Genomic DNA, 20986 nt, shown 5'->3' with positions numbered 1-20986 from the left:
AGTTACCCATCCATCAAATGTGTTTCGTGCATGTGAGAAAATTATTGAAGACACCTAGACCTTCCATTGAGTCACTAATCCCTTTTTCTTCACAGTTTTCAAAATATTACTGACTGCTTTTACTTCTCTCTTTATTAAATCTGATCCATAATAGAAGATGTCTCTGAAATGAATTTCCATACTACAGATATCTTTGAGAAAATCTTCAAAACATGTAGAAGAAAAGAAAAATAAAATTCTGCATAAACTGTAAACAGAATAGTTTCATGAAAAAACTGATTACATAAGAAGAAAAACATATTTTTACTTATTTTTCTGTCCTACCTCAGCCAGAGCTTACTTTATTTATGAATATATGTATGCATGGATGGATGGATCGATGCATGTATTTATTTATTTTTGCATGCATGTATGGATGTAGGCAGTTTAGTTAGTTAGTTAGTTAGTTAGTTAGTTAGTTAGTTAGTTAGTTAGTTAGTTAGTTAGTTAGTTAGTTAGTCTAATGGGAAAGTGACTGGACCATGCAAGGCTCCTATTCAGCACATACCCGGGATTTCAATCTCCACAGAGCATACAAACCATGTAAAAATTTATTGCAAAATTTGAAAAATACAGCAATATGAAAAATGTGCACAGGGTATAATCTCAGATAAATAGATTTCACACACAGTTGCTAGTAAAGTTATAATTCATAATTTAAGGGGTAAGAAGAACAAATAAAGGGAAGGATAAAAGGATGGTAGTGTTCAGTGAAGTACTGAGAAAGGATAAGTTGTGGACAGGATAGAATAGGTATATGTGGTATACAATTAGATGAATAGGGTGAGATAATATGCAGCTACTAGGCTTGCAGTTCAGGAGTCCATTGAGGAGACTAGCCTAACTTTCATATTGTCCCAAAGTGCAGTTTGATTAAGTGACTTTATTAAGGCCACACAGATGGCAAACGAAAGCTGATAGAATCACACCCTGAACCACAATAAGCAGCTCATAGCCTTAATCCTCTGCACTAACTGACAGACTAGATTAGTAGATGGCTTAGGGTGAGTAGCTTGACAGTTTTCAAAGTATCATTTCTGGATCAGCCACCCTAAATTATGGCACTGAATCTCTGCAGACCAATCAAATAAGCAACTGATGACAATTACATTAAAATAACATTTACAAAAGGAACTGAGCAAGGGTACACAGTAGTTTGACAGAAAAAGCCTTAAAATTGCTACCTTAAAATGTTCATTCCAAAATCCCTTTGAGCTAAAAAAGGATAACCTTGCACAATGATCAGTTAATTAAAATGGAAATTGATAAAACCAAGAAAATAACATTTCAAACATTCTTTCAAAACCCTGACAAAATATTGTATTTTAAGCATGAGTGGATTTTTACAAAGCAAATCAAAAATGCAATTTATTTAATTGGATGAACATAATATTCATTGGTCCTCTCCTAGTTCTACTTGTAAAGTTATTAATGGACTGCTATTATGTAGTGTAATAAAAGGTTATTCTCAAATAATTAGAAAAGGTACAAGGGTGGGTAATATTTTAGATGAGGTGTGATTAAGCAGCAAACTGAATAATGAGTCTTGCTGTACTGACTCCCAGTTAGGTAGTTCTAATCATCCATGTCTTATCTTTAAGCTTCAGCTACCTACCTCTTTGTTAACTGAGTATATGCCATCAAAAATTAAGAGCTTCTATAAATCTGACTTTGGTGCAGTAAATGCAGCTATTATTTCCTGCAAATGGCAAACAGTAGCTCATAGCCAACAAATTCAGGATACTTGGGCACTGTCTTATAATCACATTAACAATTTGATTGGCTGTTTTGTTCCTGTAAGCATCATGTCTAATAAAAGCATAGTAACATCCCCTGGTGGAATGTTTATTTAACAAGGACTAAAATCAGAAAGAAGAAGTTATGGAAATTTTTCAGAGTTCATCTTACACCACAGACTAGGATATGTTTATATAAATTGTAAGAAGCTATATGAAGAGTAAAATTCTTCATCCTAGGTCTACATATATGTCCAGCCTTTTAGATATCGTGGATTTGATTGTATCAATTATGTTACTAACCCTAATATTCTTGTAAATATGTTTATTGATGGATGTATTTGTAAGTCAGATTTCGTCTGTATAACATCTTGCTTAAGTACAATTTTGTATTTGAAATAACCATTCATGAAGGACTGGGATATTGGGAAAGCCTTTTTAAATATGAAGCCAAATTCTTCAACTGGGCTTGACAGTTGAAATGGTTATTTTTTAAAGGGTATCATAACTAGGCTTGGCCCTTGTATAAGCAATTTATTTTAGAGATCACTGGAAGTTGGGTGTATCCATGATGTGTGTATATATGTATATTTATGGGTCTACCTGAAAATGCCGAAAGTCCACAATGCCGACAACGAGAACACTGACACTGGAAGATCGACAACGGAGATGATTGAAAGTTGAAAATCCCGATGTTAAGAACACCGACATGTTAAGGTAAGTATGTGATAGTGACGGACGTTAGGGTAGGGTACGGGTCAGGTAAGTGTGCGATAGTGATGGACTTTAGGTTTAGCGGCGGGTTAAGTGAGCTAGGGTTAGGGTGCAGGTAAGGTAAGTGTGCGATAGTGATGGACTTGAGGGTTAGGGGCGGATTAAGTGAGTTAGGGTTAGGGTGCGGTTAAGGTAAGTGTGTGATAGTGACAGACTTAAGGGTTAGGGGCAGATTAAGTGAGTTACGGTTAGGGTGCGGGTTAGGTAAGTGTGCGATAGTGACGGACCTTAGGGTTAGGGTTTGGGTTAAGGTTAGTGCATAGATAGTTGTGTATGTAAGGTTTAGTGTAGGTTTGTAAGGTTTTTGGTGTGCTTGTGTTGTGTGTGTGTTTTTCGGGAAAGGTATTTGTTTTGTTGATTGTCAGGATCATGGTTTGTTGGGCATGTGAAGTTTCGTGTTTTTGAACTTTCGGTTTCTTTTGGTTTTGTCGTGTCGGTTATTTTGTTGTCATTGTTTTGGCATGTCAGTGTTATCAGGTAGACCCATATATATATATATATATATATATATATATATATATATATATATACATATATATATATATATATATATATATATATATATATATATATATATATATATATATATATATATATATATGCATATGTATATCATCAGTTATAGGTCTTTAAGTCTTAAATGCATTTTGGGAGAATGCTTTGTATATGCGTTATGTTTGTCCTTCAGAAATGTGACTGATATCAGGAAGGATATTTGTTAACTTAAATGAAACAGAGCAGCTAGGTAAACCACTGACTTATAAAACCAAAACCAAACAGACAAAAAAAAATGTTAACCTGGATTTATAGCTGGTCGATCTTGCATATCAGTCTTGATAAGTTTTTATGAAGTTGTTGTGAATTCTTTAGAAGAAGGTATGTTTGTCAGTGTTGTATATTTGTATCTGGCTAAGTCATTTGATTCAGCAGGACATGAAGGTTTTCTAGATATTTTCAAATTGTATATGTAAATATGTATGTTTCTAGATGGGTCATGAATTAGTTAACCAAAAGAAAGAGTGGAGTGAGGATTACAGATGCACGGTATTCCACAAGGATTATTATGAGACCATTTCTTTTCATTCTTTTGATGAAAGATTGCCCTGTCACTGACAGAGTTTGATTTTGCAAGTTTGCTGATGATATGAAGATTGGTTGTGTGGTCACTAATGTTATACACTGTCATCTCTTGCAAAATTGCTTGGATTCCTTGACAGATGGGTATTTTCTAAAGGAATGATATTTAGCAACAACAAACATATGACAGTACACTTTGGAACAAAAAAATATATTATCTCCATGTGCACTGGACAATCAGATATGTAAAGACTGATTCTTAGTTAAAATTATGATGTTAACATTAGACAAGTAATTAGAAAGAACCATGGCATTGTTAAAACAAAAAAAACATTGCATTGTTTTTCTAGTAAGGGCAAATATGTTTTATTTATTTGTGTCCTTCCTATAATTAAATATGGTTGATCTTTTTACTCTTATGACATCCAACAATTAAAGTTCATGGACTCTGAACAAAAGACAGATTAACGGTTATGAGTTAATGACTTGTATGTGTTCAGTTAATAATTTATTCCTCTATTCTACAGCTTATAGGCTTATGAGGGATGGCTTAATTTTGGTTTACAAATATTTAAATGGTGATTTCTTGGCAGCTACATTGGGAATTGAATTTATTAGCCATGGAGTTGAGAAAAGAAGCAGTAGTAACTTGGTCAAACTTGCTCCAGTTAACTCAAGATTAAAGTTTACTTTTTTTCAGGCCAGATCTGGTAGTCTGTGAAATTTTTTACCCCTTCCAATTGGATGCTCTGATGAATTAAACATTACTTGGCTTGGAAATCTGAAATATTCTACAAGTACTGAGATTAAACAAACTCTTAAATTGCCTAATTTGACTCTGAGGTTGTATTTAAATTCATTGAATCATTGACTGCAAAACAAATTGTACAGTTGAAGTTTCTGAACTGTAGACAAAAGTTTGACATAAGTCTTCCCTAAAAGACTAACCTGAGAATTTCGTAACAGATTACACATAATTAAAAGTTGTAATCCCACTTAACACTCAGTTAGTTAAAATGGAAGCTGACAACACATTAGAAATGCATAGCTTTAATATTATTTTCAAGAAATGTCCATAGATCTGCCCAGATATAACATTTTGAGTTCATGTGGACACTTATCATTTGAATTATGGTAATGAATTTGTATAATCTGATCCAAATCATGATTTATGGAAGTGACTGTGGAATTACGAAAATAGTTTGACTAAATGGCCTATTAAATGACTACTCTGATAATTTCATTTCAAAATTCAGTTTAGCTAAATCAGTATAACCACGGATAACAAATATATTAGTTAACATGCAAAGAGGAGCATTTTTATGTTAAAACAATTATCAGAGGTGAACCAATAAATGTAAAGTTCAGAATGAAAAATGTAAGTGCCCATTTCATTAATGCACTTGACTTGATAGTGTTTATGGTACAGATGCTGCTACATGTCTGTGGTTTATAAGTTGTTGACAGTTCAGGCAACTACCTCATAATATCCCTCAGTGGGTGGTTGTATTTGTGTTATGCATACCATCTGACATGTTACCACATACATATTATTTTGACACCAGGCAGCAGTTTCCACTGCTTGAAGTACAACCATCACTTCATCCATTCCTTTCTGGCATGACTCACAGATTTATAGATATTGCAAACCTACTGAGATTTATAACCATTTATGCCTTGCCAGTACCCTCCCTCAGACAGCTCTTCCTTCCTAAAGGTCATACTAGCAACCCCCTGAGTACATTTTAGAAAACTCTTCCAGTCATCTAGGTTATGTTTAAGGGAAGATAGTGGGACACAGTGCTTAACATGCAGGGGAAGTCTATCCTAGAGACTATGGAGGTGCTAAGTTATAAATCTGTCCCTCTCCATGTTTGCTCTATTTGTTGGAGAAGCTTTAGGTTCCTGGTTCTAGTATTAATGTTTATTAATGTTTCCATTGGTCTTACAGAGATTCAGAAGGTCCAGGACAAATGGGTCTCTAATGGGACAGAAAACAAGACAGAGATTTGCTCTCAAAAGTCTATAAGACACTGAGTAAAAGAACAGACCATCCAGCCTCTCTTTATACTTTATAAAATATAGTTCTGTGATATTTATTTTTGGAGGGAAGGGCTAGGAATGTTTGGTGCCTTTCTAATTGTTTGATATGTATGATGGCATGCATTGTTAACAGTGCACTGTGCTTGATAATTGGCCTGATCAGTTCTGGACATAAGAAAGGCATTACATTTTATAACTAATTATAAAATACTACCCAGTTTACTCATACACGATATGATCAACAGTTATCTACACACACTGACCACTGCTACTTGCACACAGTGGCAACATCCACCCTAACACAGGCCCCTCCACTACTATACCCACCGGTACAAACCTACATGGACCTAATATACCTTGCAAGCAAAAACCCTCTCACTTCTTAATACTCAGTATAAACATCCGCAGCATCATGAATAAAACTGAAGAGCTGTATGCCTCTATATCTTTCTATAACCCTGACATTGTACTCCTAACCCAGACCTGGCTCAAGCCCCACATCAAAGATACCACCATAGCTCCTTCTGGCTACAATATCCTTAGATGTGATCAAATAGCTAAAAGAGGTGGGAGCATTGCCCTACTTTACAGGCACAACCTTAATCTCCAACAAATACATAAAGATATCCCCACTTTTGTTTATGCATTAACCCCGTTTGCAAATATAAAATTAAACCAGCAGAAACAACCTAACAGTATAGGTGACTACTTACCACCATGTGAGAATATTGCCAACCTAGAGTCCATTTTACATTGGACTTCCACCACTCTTTCTCAGGAGACAGTTATCCTGGGGGACATCAATATTGATTGGGCCTCTATCACGGCATCCCCCCCGAGGTACCACTTAAGCCTATTTAACTTCACACAGCTTATCCAAACCCCCACCTGTATAGACGAATCCACCAAAAAGGAATCCATATTAGTCAGGATCCTAACAAACAAGCCTTCATCTGCCAATATATTTAGTAAGTTACCCGACTCCCTCAGTGATCAACTACCCACATTCATACTAAGCACACAAAACTCATAAAAACACCCATCCTACTTTCTATCCATAGTTCCAAAAATTTTCTGCCAGACCAATTCATCAACACCTTAAAAAAAATAAATCGGTCACCTCTTAAAACTCTACCATGTATTCTCAATTTTATGGCTCCACAATGTATAATTCATACTAAAACCAACACAGCCCCCCTGGACCTCAAAGGATACAAAATCCCTACTCAAACAATGAGAAATAGCTTTGGCAACCTGACGTATCAACAAAACAAGTACAAATCAACAATACTTCCTAGAGCTCAGAAACAAAGCAAAAAAACAAATACATAATGACAAAAAAAGTTATTATATCCAGCTACAAAAAAATCACTACAACAATCCACAAAAATTCTGGTCTGCAATCAACCATGTTTTCCAATCAGGCAAAATCGCCTCCCCAAACCCTAACACTGAAGGTGATAACAATGATATTGTCACTCAGTTTATTGACTATTTCACCTCCTCCATCCAAAAAATTATTCAACAATTTCCTCACTACTACTGCAAATACCCCAAAATACAAAACTGTCTCAATTCTCTCTTAAACCAGTTCCAACTGACCTAATTTGTAAACACTTTGCCAAATTGAAACCCACCACCCTCACTGCTGATAAGCTCACAGTTGATTACCTCAGGATTGCCACCTCTGCCATTGCCCACCCTATTTCCATACTCATCAATAGATCCATAGCTGAACACACTGTCCTCTCTGTCTGGAAAATTTCTTACGTCATCCCCCTACACAAAGGTGGTTCCTTGACAGAACTTAGTAATTATCACCCCATAGCTATACTATCTTCCTTATCAAAAATCTTAGAAAAATGTGGACACACCCAACTACTGAATCATCTTCTTCAATATAACCTGCTAGCAAATTCCCAACATGGATTTCGACCAAACCATAGTACCACCTCTGCCTTTATATTTTTTACTGACCACATCAACCAACAAAGAAATCTCAGTAACTTAGTACCTGTTGTATTCCTAGATCTGTCAAAGGCATCTGACATGGTATCCCACTGCAAATTACTATTGACTCTCTCTCTGAACTCAGTCTGGATAGCTTCTCTCTACAGTGTTTTAAAAATTATCTGTCTCTCCGGCAACAACTTATTTATTTTATTTAACATTTGCTTGACAGGATAGTCTGACTAGACAACAAATGTCTATTTTCAACGGAGTCCTGGGGAGAAAAACTCCATAAGTTTACAGAGAGAAGAAAAATTTACAGAAGAGACATTACAGAGTAGTAGCATACAGATTGTACACTTTACAGCAGTTAGTATACAATAAGATGATATTACCCCTTTTGGTTGAAAATACAAGTGTACAAAATATACAATAAGAGTAGATAAGCACCCGGTAGAGCATTGCAAAATATTTCACAATTGAATAAGAGTATATAAATGTTTAAGTTTCCATATATACATTCAAGCAAATATACATGAAAGAGAATATATATATATATATATATATATATATATATATATATATATATATATATATATATATATACACAGACACACACACACACAGACACACACACCCACACACACACACACACATGCACATACACTCATATATAGGTTATTGCTTACACATAGATAGGTATAGTTAGAGGGTATTGTTTGTCTTGTCCAGGACAGATGGGGTATAGAAATATTGAGTGAATAAGGCTTCAGGGGGCCATTTACAATTGCATAGATGGTTGGTGAAGAAGTATGTTTTAATTAGGGTTTTGAAGGAGGGTGTGGAACAAGCTGTTAAATGGCATTACTCTCTCTCTCCCCTCTCCTCCCAGTGGGACAAGATGTTCCGCAAGGATCCATTCTTGGCCTGTTACTATTTTCCATCTTTACCAATAACCCCCACTCAGCTGCCCAACAAACTAGACCACCCTTATTTGCTCACCCCCTCTCTACAATTACTGCAAAATAGAACCCAGGAAGCCTTCACTACTATAGAAAAATGGCTAAATTCCTCCCAACTTAAACTAAACCCATCTAAGACACAATTTGTGATCTTCCACCCATGCAAAACTTTCACCCCTACCTCACCATTCTCAATAACATCCTCCAATACCCTTATCACACCAGTAACTCAAGCCAAGCTACTAGGTGTAACTATTGACCAAAACCTAAAATTCAACAAACATATATAGCACTAACAATTGCCAAAGTTCATAAAAACCTATGTTCACTCTACCACTGCAAGAGCTTCCTCACACAGGAATCCCTAATCACTATCAATCATACCCATCTACTCTCCACCTTACTATGCGCTTCCCCAGTTTTAACTAACCTAAACAAATCTGACCTTCTGAAACTACCTGCTACAATAAAATCTCAAAATTTGCAACTAATGCCAAGTTTCATTCTCACCATTGCCTCTCCCTAAGACAACTAGGATGGTTAGAACTCCTAACCTACTAAAATATAATTAACTTCTCCTGACCCATCAAATGCTATACCAACCAAATAACATACCTGCCCTCTCTGGTCTGCTCACCTTCCATAATACTGCGAATCAACTAAGATCTTCCAATACAGCCCTACTGACTGTTACCAAATGCTTATATAGCTCAGGACAATCTCTTTCTTCCTGTGCAGTTGCTAAGGCCTGGAACATTCTAGCCCCTGACATTAGATGTCTAAATAGCAAACATACTTTCAAATCCCTACTAAAAGATCTCCTATTCAAAACTTGGATATGTTCCTGTACAGAACCAGACTAATTTCACCTGTTCCTGACGTTTGACTTCCCTAGATCACAGCTGTACTGTGTAGTTTCACTTAGTGCATAGTACTGTGAACTAGGTGTTTAGGCCACCTTTATAGTTATGATTTCTAGTTTATGAATCTGTCTACGGAAACTTCTTTCTGAATTTAATGTTCAAGCAATTCTATATTTGTTGTATAATATCTTGTTTAATTGTTTCTCAATTTTCTAACCACTGTATGCTGCATCATTTGTAAAACTATGATTTTACTCCTTTTATATATTCTATGCTTTTTTGTACAAAATAACTATGTTTATATAATTTTTTATTATTTTTATTATTTTTTTTATAATTTTTTGCTATGTATCTGGAGCTTTTCTCCCCGGGGCCTCCGCTGAAAATGGTCACCTTGTGTCCCGTCGGGCTAACATGGTAAACAAATGGAAAATAAATCAAACAAATAAATAAATAAATAAATCTTGATGATATTCCTTTAGCAATTAGCTGTTCTACATAAAATGATTTTCTGATAGCCATTGTTACTTTACTGTCCTGGTCTCTCAACTCTACTTGCCAAATACCAACCCACCAGGCAACTAAGATCTGAAAATCATCTACTCCTAAAAGTAGAAAAGCCCACCTTACCGGCTGGTCAACTGCTCTACTCCTTCAGCATCGCCAAGCTATGGAACTCTCTTCCTCCTTCTATAAGAAACATGGGCAGCACCACCACCACCTTCAAACAAATGCTGAAAAATCATCTCAACTCTTCCTGGCTATGTACCTGCTCTATAACCAAACCTCTTCCTTCTCCTTATATAATAACTAAATTCCTATGTTTTTTACTACTAGTAATTGATGATACTTTCCCCATAGTTATTATTATTTTTTCTTTCATCACTTGATACTGGTACAATAATGCTGATTAATTTATCTCCATTTTTATCTCTATGAATTCATCTGGCAACAAACTAAATTCCTGCTTTTATGTATATATTCTATATATGTTACTGTAATCAAACCAACTAAATTCCTGACATGTATATATTATGTATATATTACTGTAATCACTATGTGCAACACTGTTTCTACTTCTGTACTAAATGATTAATTTTTTTCTGCATCTATGTTCTTGTCGGAGCTTTTCTCCCTGGGCCTCCACCAAAAGCGTGCTCTTTTAGGCCCAGTGGACTTTCCTGGTAAACAAATGCAATAAATAAATAAATAAATGCATAAATAACATTATCAACTCAGGTTCCAAGGTCCGTGGCTTTATATTAATTTTCTGATAATGCATTGTCTATACAGAATGAATGAGGGGAGGGTATATCTACTGAAAGTGATTATACTACACTTTTTAGCAATTATGTTCCACCCATTTGTAGTACACCAGGAATGTAATAGGTAGAGCTCATTCTGGAAGGTTTGGATGTCAGTTGGTGACATAATAACAGCCTTCAGTTTACAGTCATCGCCAAAGTTTGTTAGACAGAGGATCAGGTTCAGTTGAAGAACTGAGAAGTAAATGCAAAAAAAAAAAAAAAAAGAAAAAAATAAAAGATGTCCCACCTAATAGGCACTGAGGAACAATGCTTTTCTCTGTCTAATTTTTCTGATGAGGTGTCTGCAGCTCACGTTATATAGGTTTTGTCTTTCATCCATTTTGCTACCCATCGTATCACATATGGGTCATTTTTAATGACTGCTGCTTCTGTATAATGATGGCATGTGGAATGGTATTGAAAGCATTGGCCGGGTCAACTTACTCCATGCATATCACATGGTAATTGTCAAAAGTCTTCATAAACCTTTCAAAGAAGTTTAACAGATTCAGTATATAGGATCAACCCTTTACAAAGTCGAACAGTTGGATGTCAGGTATAATAATATTCACAATAATGTAATTTATTAGGTCAGTTATAATATATTCCATGGCTTTGCAGATGCAGTTTGCCGCACTGATGGATTTATAATTACTTGGGTCAGTTATAAGATCATCATTTTGTAGAGGCATTGCCACTCAAGTGCGACATTTAACAGGCAGAGAAAAAAAAAACTGCTAAACTTGGGATAAACAGTTTGAGTGGGTTTGCAAGAGCATATTTACCAGTGTTAATTAAGCAACCAGATACATTGTCCAGACCCATGGAGGAAATTTTTGTGGTCTTGGGTAGCACTTTAATAAATTATCTTTACAGATATTTGGGACACAAAGGGATTCAGTGATTTCAAGGATTTGGACAGCAGTCTTGGGCTGAAGTTGGCATAAATTTGTTTGCTAGGAGAGTGGCGATATCTATTGGGCCAGAATAGGAGATGTCATTATGAATAGGCTCTGAACAATGCAGGATATTGTTTCTTAGTTTATCCACCTTGGATTCTGGGAACTACCGCCCCATCAGTCTGACAAGCCTGATCTACAAGGCCATGGAACGTATTATCAAGGAACTTAAAAACAAAGACATTGGCAACTTTCAAACACTGGACCCCACGCAGTTTGGGTTCGTGAAGGGCCGATCTTGTCTCTTGAACCTGATTGACTTCTTCGAATCAGTCTCCAGAGCTGTGGACAAGGGTAAGATGGTCCACAGAGCCTATATGGACCTTGCCAAGGCCTTCGACACCACCCCCCACTCTGGAATCATAGATAAACTTACTAAGCTTGGCATTAATCCTTGTGTCACTCGATGGGTTGCCAACTGGCTTACTGACAGAACCCACACTGTAAAAGTAGCCGACTCCAAATCCAGCTCGAGACAAATGACAAGTGAAGTACCTCAGGGTTCAGTCCTGGGAACATTCTTGTTTGGCATATACTTCTCTGAAGTACAGGCCAACACTAAGGGACTCTGTCTAACAAAGTTTGCAGATGACTGCAAACTTGGAGCCATTATTAAATCCCCAAATGATGTGGATATTCTACAAAAAAGCCTTACAGAAACACATGCTTGGTGCCAGAGCCATGGGCTCAAGCTCAATGCCAAGAAATGTATAGTTATCCCTTTGGAAAAAAACATGTACCCATGAATTACCACATAGGTGGCAGTACACTAAACACTGAAAGTGTGATAAGAGACTTAGGGACACAGGTGGACAGTGGTCTCACCTAAGATAACCACAGTGCCACAACAGTCAGGAAATCCTTCTATGTGGCACACCACATGACTAAGGGATTTTCATCCAGTAAAAGGAGATCATTGTCCCACTGTACTCATCCCTCATTAGACCCATTATAAAATACAATGTCCCATTTGGTATGTACCTCTCAAGATATCTGCAACAACTGGAAAGGCAGCAGAAATACCTCACTAAAAGAATCACAGGCCTAAAGCAGATGCCCTATGCTGACCATCTAAAAAATCTTCACCTATGGTCTGTCGCATATCGTCTACTCAGAGGCAATCTCTACTTAACATAAAAGGCCATGTCAAACCCAGAGCTGTTGGACATGCTACACTTAAAGAAATCCCAGTCCCTCAGAGACACACACTCCAGGGATCTAAATGTTGTCATCACAATGAACAAAACATGCTGGAGGGATAGGTTCCTGACCCCGAGACTCTCCAGACTCTGGTACAGACTGCCCATACATGTCAAGCAGAGTGCCTCTTTGGCCCTCTTCAAAACAAACCTTGATGATTGGATGGGAGATAGGAAAGTCACCCCAGGGATCACATCAGTCACCCTGCTAGACAGGGGTCCAGGGAAGTAAATACTGTGGGAAGAAATAGCCAGGGACTTGTTATGGCTAGGCTTGTATAGGCCCTAGGGCCGATAACCTAGTACCAACCTATGAACCTATAATTTAAAGGATTTATAATTATCTTTGTCTTTAGAGGGCAGCATAAATCCATAGGCTATAGACCTGATAGAGTTTTTACATTTTTGTAGTGTTTTTGATATTTTGTAGAAAAGGGAAAAGGGATTTTGGTCCAGGGAAGTAAATACTGTGGGAAGAAATAGCCAGGGACTTGTTATGGCTAGGCTTGTATAGGCCCTAGGGCCGATAACCTAGTACCAACCTATGAACCTATAATTTAAAGGATTTATAATTATCTTTGTCTTTAGAGGGCAGCATAAATCCATAGGCTATAGACCTGATAGAGTTTTTACATTTTTGTAGTGTTTTTGATATTTTGTAGAAAAGGGAAAAGGGATTTTGGATCAGCCATATATTTTGAGTTTTAGAGTTTTATTTTTCACAGTAGAGATTGTAGAGTTTTTTGTTTATGCTGTGGATCACCAATATATTTTTTTGAGTTTTAAATGATACTTGGTTTTGGTAGGGACTGTTAGTGCTACATTTTTTTCAAAATTGTTGAAGAATTCCTTAATTAAGCTTGCTGTGTCCTCAAGGTCAGAGTAGTGCAACTGTGAATGAATTTTGATATTTCATTGTAGAATAAGTTGAAGTTGGCATGTTTGTAGTTCTTGAATTCAGTAGAGTTTACTGTAGTGGATTTTGAGAGTTTAAAGGAGAAAGTCACATGTTTGTGTCAGACTTTTACTGGGGAAGTAGATAACAAAGGACTTCTGCATGAGGCAGCCATATTTGTACGAATCTGGTGAAGAATGTTATGTCCTCTACCAGATTGTTTACCAACTGCTCATGGAAGCTTTTAGTTATAATGTCTAGAAATTGTTTGGCATATCCTATATTGAAAGTGTAGATGTCCTAGTTTATTGAGAGGTGGCTAATGTCACCCAAAGTAATGACATTTTTCCATACAGGTAGATCATTTAGAATACTGAGGAATATTACAGGGGCATCAGATGACAAAGAAGGTGTGCTGTAGCAAGTTATTAATTGATAATTAATCATATCATTTCATTTTGTGAGTTCCTAAGGATCTAACTGTTGGTAATATACTCCTTGATAAATTTGAAATCTCTATCACTATTGCTATTGGATCTGAAGACATGCAGATTGGAAAAACTTTGCATAGTGATACTGCTCTCTTTACAGTTAAACCAAGTCTGAAAAACTACACAGGCATGGATGCTTTCCAAATGTTGGAGTGCCTCTAGAGTGCCTCTAGATCAGGCAATTTCTGGCATTGAGGAGAGACAGCCTAGCATAACACAAATGTGAAACTAATATGCTAGTTAGGTTGCAATGCCCATTAGCTGGATTCTGCCTAAAAAAGTCACTTGGTGGGGCAGTAAACACTTTAGTCAATACACAGAAAGCTTTGAACAATTGGTGCAGGTCACCCTAAGGGAAGCAAGCTGTTAAAATTGTTTGGTACAATATTGTTTAGATTTTGCACAGTCAGCTATGTTAACTGTATTAGACATTTCAAAAGTAACTATTACACAGGCCTATAGTGGAAAACCTTACCACTATAATTCTGTTCAGTTGCTGTTGCGGGATTGCAGCCACTAAAATAGCTATTAATCGATAACTGGGAATAATCATGTCTTGTTTAAATCAATGGAAATAATTGCCATTAAAGAAATGAACCCCAAGGAAAATTGCATTCCTTAGCAGCAACAGTAAAAACATCAAGAAACACTGCTAAGCATTTTTCTGTGGGCAAACATCCATGCACACCCTCACAATGTGAAGCATCTGCCACCTAACCATGTTGGTGGTGGTCTCCAACTCCTGCCAGATGTCTACCTTCTTCCACTCATGCGGCTTGTTCTAGCTTCCACATGTATGATTTCTGTATAAGTAGGGAATAATCTTTGTTTCCTTCTAGGACCAGCATGGAGCATGACCCTGGGCCTTTACAGCTGCTGCCATCCCACTAAGTGGCAGTACATCAGTAAGGTATATAAGTGCAGGACAGGAGATAAGAGGATGTGAACTACAGTTTCTGAAGTGTGATGTCTGCATGCCCAATCCATGCAAATAAAGCATAGGTATTACCTATAAAAGGGATACCAATGTTAAAGTTTATTTACTGACTGCACTGAAGGAGTCACATGGAATTCCACAATGTTCTTTCAGACCTATACCTTCTTTTGTTTTGTGAAGGGAAAGCCAAGAGTAGTACAAGTGGACATGTCTTTCGGTTATTACTCTGTTATGTCCAGGAATGTACTGGGATAAGCTGCAAGAATGTTATTAATGTATTAGTGTAAGAGGTTATGACAATGTGGCCTTATAATGTGTGATGGTTATATTATTGTATGATGTTGTAATTATATGCAGTATTATTTGTTATAATTGCTATTTTTGTTAATTAAAGAGCTGTTTTCTGTGGTCCAGTGGTACAAGGTTTGATTGCCCCAGCCTCCATTGCCTAACTATGTGACTCTGAGCAACTCACGCAACCAGACATCACTCCCCGACTGAGTCTGAAACAAGGTCCATAGAGATCAGTGCTCTATCCCAGAAAACAAATACAAATAAATAACAAAAATAAATCAACAAAATTATTTTAACTAATAAAGCATTTAAATTGTATTTCTTGTCTCCTTTGATGTACATAAGCTGTAATAAGTGATAAGGTGTGGTATGATTTGATGGATACATCTGGATCAGGGTACAGTACACTTTAACTTAACTGTTAACTCTATAATTCCCAAAGGTGTAGCATCGTTAAGCATGATTGAGAAATTTTAAGCACTGATGCATGCTCCAGCACTCCTTGCCCCTCAGCACAGCCTGTCCATGTGAATCTGAAAGCATTTCATGTCTATGTGAACAGTTACACCAATGCACAATACTGTGATTCATAGAAATCAGCTTAGCTGAACTAAGTTTGCATAAGAACTGTGCAAATGAGCCACAATTCTTAACAATACTCATACAGCTGCAATTTTAATTGCACTTAGCCAAGCATGGCAGTGACTGATCTTGGAAAGTTTGGAATATATAAGATAGCAAATGCTTAGAACTGAAAATGAATGGAAAAATTAGGCATGTTAAATTCGGTTAACAATATTACTGGGATAAAAACACTGGTGTCAGGATAGGGTAAATTAGATATGCAACTCCAGTATGTTGATGTCAATCTCAGAAGTCAGAAAGTGTTATGTGTCATTTTTTACAGCTGTATAAATGAGTGCAAAATTATCACTGGTAATTTGTACATAAAACTTAAAAGGAGAGAACATGATTAAATTATAAATGTTAGATGCTTATCCTGTTACACTTCTTTATAGCTTATGCTTTATAGCTTTTCTTCCGTCGTTTATCTTGACTGATTAAATTAACAAAAATGGCTTCACTGCAGTTATTTGAAATATGTGTTGAAGTCTGTCTTACTTTTTTGACTTACTGATGTCATGTGTTATTACAACATTGTACTACATTTAGGCAGCATGACTGAAAGTGTTGTTCCCATTCTTTATGTTAATGCTGATACTCTATTGCTCTCAGCTTAGGTCTCAGGAGTCATTCATTATGTTGTCGCTAGCACTGGCAAGGAACTTAGGTGTCTAGACTGCCAATTTGTGCAAATACCTACAGTTTCCACAATGTTTTAACTGATTTTTCCAGGGTTAATGAGTAGGTTTCATGTGTATAAGTTTCATTTCACCAGTGGAATTCATATTTGCTTTTTAGGGGACTGCATGATGCAACAGCAGCAGCAATCCAGTCAGAGAAGGGACAACTTCATCCCTGAAGAGAACCACATCCTTATGGAGGCTTTGAGGCCAAAGATCGACGAAGACAAGCTGATGGACAGCTAAAGTGTAGAACCAGGTGATTCTGGATATAAGTGTGGTTGAGGGAGGTACCACACATTGACACGGTGCATAAAGAAGGATAATGACATGGTGGGACATGCCAACAGCTAGGGCTTATCAGAAAACAGTTGCCATTCTCAGTAACAGTGGGGGGCCTTCCACACTGATCCCATTGACAAATGATGAGGAATATCTTCTCTCCATATAGGCAGATGGCTATGATACTGATCAAAGTGACACAGGCACAATCAGAAGTGGTGTGGACAACAGCAGTGACAGACCTCAGCAGCAGCCATTATCATCCAGTCAGGAAGGTTATTGCATCCCTATGGCAAAATCAGATACTGTGAAGGATAGCTGGGTACATTTAACATATAATATTTCTTATTAACCGGTGCACTCTTCATTTATCTCCTTCTGGAAATTAGCCAGAGTCTGCATGGTAAATGTGATCAATACCTACTTATAGAAGAACAATTACTGTGGTCCAAGGACTCAGTAACCATGTTATCAATGACCTCTTCACAGGTTCAGCAGCAGGAGAAATGTGCAGTTCTACTAGGCCATAACAACAGCAGAAAGGGGGCATTCAAACTCTAACCACTAGACTCCTCAATTAAAAAAATAAGTATATAAAATCAAATGCAGTGTGGCATCAATGTTAAGTGGTTACAGCACCTGTAATATTAAAAAATTCAGTATTTCATCACTACAGAGAAATACATTCAGTAAAGGATGCTGTTAAAGGTGAAAAGAAAAGGTAAGTTTATTAATAGTAGACAGTTAAAATAGTATAAAGGATCCTAATATTTCTTTTATCATTATGTTTTGTTCCATCTTTTGACCAGCCTGGATAATGATGCTGCTTTTACTTAAAAGTATTCTTTCTTATACAATATCATTTCAATACTTCTACATATAATATCAATGCTGTGAGGTACAAAGCAAAATAGATAATCATGTTTGATACAAAAAGCTGTAGATGGCTCTTCTATGGATAACTTTGCATCTGTTGTGTACACAGAACTCAACATTAGACCTAATAATATTTGGAGATCACAAAAAAATATTCCTCACATACCATGAAATGTGTTGCATCAATATATGTAGCAGTTGCACTATGTATGTGATCAAAAATTAAAGTCCATATCTTCAAAGTTATTAAAAAATGGATATGTGGGTACATGTACTACCATGCATGTGTGCGTGTTTTGTGTGTGTGTGTGTGTGTGTGTGTGTGTGTGTGTGTGTGTGTGTGTGTGTGTGTGTCCGCGTGTATGTGTGTGTGTGTGTGTGTGTGTGTGTGTGTGTGTGTGTGTGTGTGTGTGTGTGTGTGTGGGTGGGGTGTGTGTTTGTGTGTTTCAGAGAAAGACAGAAACAACATGTGGACTACTTGACCAACATATAAGTACAATCAGGAACCTTGCCTCAAATTATAAATTGCAGATAATCAGCATTACTGCAAGGAATGCTTACTCATCTTACAGTGACTATACTCTCACCTACAGCTCAGACAACAGCAAAATAATTTCTACCATGTAATGCAACAGAAAAAAATGCTGAACTAAACTCAATATAAGAAAAAAGTCAGAAGCAAATCAAAGGGAAGCAGAGGAGAAGGAAAGGAAAACATTTTATTTCTTTAATTCAGATCAGCCTACATCTGGATTTTTTTCCATTCTTTAACTTGCTTGCACAGATATAGAGGTATCTATTAGATGTACATGTCTGAAGAGCAGGTCATGACACTACAGCAAACTTTATCAAGAACATTTCCAAGTAATGTCGTTGCTATTAAATGACAGTGAATATTCATATGTGACTGAGTATGCATGGGTGAGCGTGTGCTTGAATGTGGATATACCATGTGTGATAGAGTGTACTGTATGTAAGTGAGTGTGTAGATATCATGTGTTACTCTCTGTGTATACCTTGTGTGATCATGTGTCTGTATGCCTTCTATAGTACACTGCCGTTTTGTAAAGGATTGGTTTTCTGTTTGCATGCATTAATCATCAAGGTATGTTCCATGACCTGGAATTAGGTGAGGTGAGGAATCAGAGAATATTGAAGTACAGCTGCAAGCTGTTGTCTTTCTTACTACACATATTTTTATGGTGTTGTTTGAAGCTAAATGTGCATGCATGCTATACAGCCAAATGACACAAAGGGCTAAAGTGCTTACTTTACCCAGATGACCCATGTTCAACTAGCAGCATGAACGCTGCAGGGTCTGGGTGGAGAGAATGGGAGTGAGCAGTACACATCAGCTCACCCATCCAGGGGAGAAGGGGTCTGAATGAAGAGATGAAAAGGGGTCCACATGAAAAGTCAGCAAGCAAAGGAGAGTAGTAATGCTGATTTTGAATTCATCCTCAAGTCTTGGTGAGTACCTTCATGAGATAGACCCTGTTTTTCACAAAATCTCATCAAGGCAATACTGATATATAGAATGTATTTATATAGCATATATCGTGGACAGAAGAAGGTCAAAAACTAAAAAAGACAGCTGGGTACACAAGATCCAGGATAAAAAAAGTGCCCAATCCTGGTAGGAACACTGGTGCCAGGACTGCAAAAAATGAGAGTGTAGAAGCCTCAAAAAACGGAAACATTCCTACAATGGGGCCAGTCCAGGCACTGGGGGAGGATGCCCCCCTGTTGTAGAAGGAAGTAGCAGTCTGCAGAAATCAGAAAAATTGATAGACCAAAGAGCCATAAAGATGATAGAGTGGACTATTGAGGATAAGAATGAAATTATGTATTGCTACTATTATGCAAAAATCCCAGAATTTCCAGACACAAGATATACAAAATGATTAAGAGAGAAATTAGAGGAAAGAAAAATACTTCCACAAGAAAAACTGACAGAAGCTTCAAATGCAAATTTACCCTCATTGAAACAACAGATTTTTGAAAAACAGTATATACCTCAAGAAACGTTGATCTGTTTGGAAAAAGAAGCATCTGAAGAAGTGCAAAAATGTAAACAACAAAACCTAGAAATTTTTGAAGAAAAAGAGAGAAAGAAAGAAAGAAAGAAAGAAACAGAGAGAGAGAGAGATTCAATATGGTGCAATATTTATGCAAAGGCAAAAGCCAAATTAATCAACATAAAGAAGGCAGCCACAAAAATATTTGAAGAGAAATACAGGCAAAGACATCCAGATATGGAAAATTTCACATTAAAAAATAATATAACAAAGAGAGAATGTAGAAAAGAAGATTAAGTAGAAGCTAAAAAATAGAAGTTAAAGTTATGGCATGACTGCAAAGTGCAAGATTTGATATAGAAGGTCTAACACAGGTTATATCACAGCAGGATGGAACTGGTCCCCAAAGTAAGGAGAAACAGGAAGATCAGGAGACACTGGAAGAAGAAATATGGAAATGGGAAAGAAAAGGAGATTTAATATGGTGTAATATCTATGCAAAGGAGAAAGCAAAACTAATCAATACAAAAAGAGCAGCACCAAAGATATTTTAAGAGAAATACAGGCAAAGGAATCCAGACATTGAAAACTTTACAATACAAAAAATAAGAAAACAATGAGGAAAAGTAGAAAATGGAGATCAGTAATGGAGAAGTTAAAGAAATAGAAACTGAGGTTATGAAGTACCTCCAAAGTGAAGGATTCAGTGTAGAAAATCTAACTCAGAAAGCAACACAACAGGACAGAGCAATAGAACTCCAAATTAAGGGGAACACTGTGGAATGGGAAGCATTTGGTCAGGTGTCATATGAAGATATTTTGGAGCCTTCCACAGAAAATCAATATAAACATCCACTTGAAGCTGGACAGCAAGGGAAGGAATAGGAAACGCTGGTGCAGTTAATGTTGAGGAGTGATAGGCCAGTGAGTTCTCTTCTGACAGATCAACGGGTGGCACAGGATGAAATTGAAGAGAATGT

Source organism: Protopterus annectens, chromosome 4.part0 (genome assembly GCF_019279795.1).
Source record: "Protopterus annectens isolate FY-2018-M chromosome 4.part0, PAN1.0, whole genome shotgun sequence".
NCBI classification, from domain to species: Eukaryota; Metazoa; Chordata; order Ceratodontiformes; family Protopteridae; genus Protopterus; species Protopterus annectens.
Note: the sequence above shows the minus strand (reverse complement) of the source record.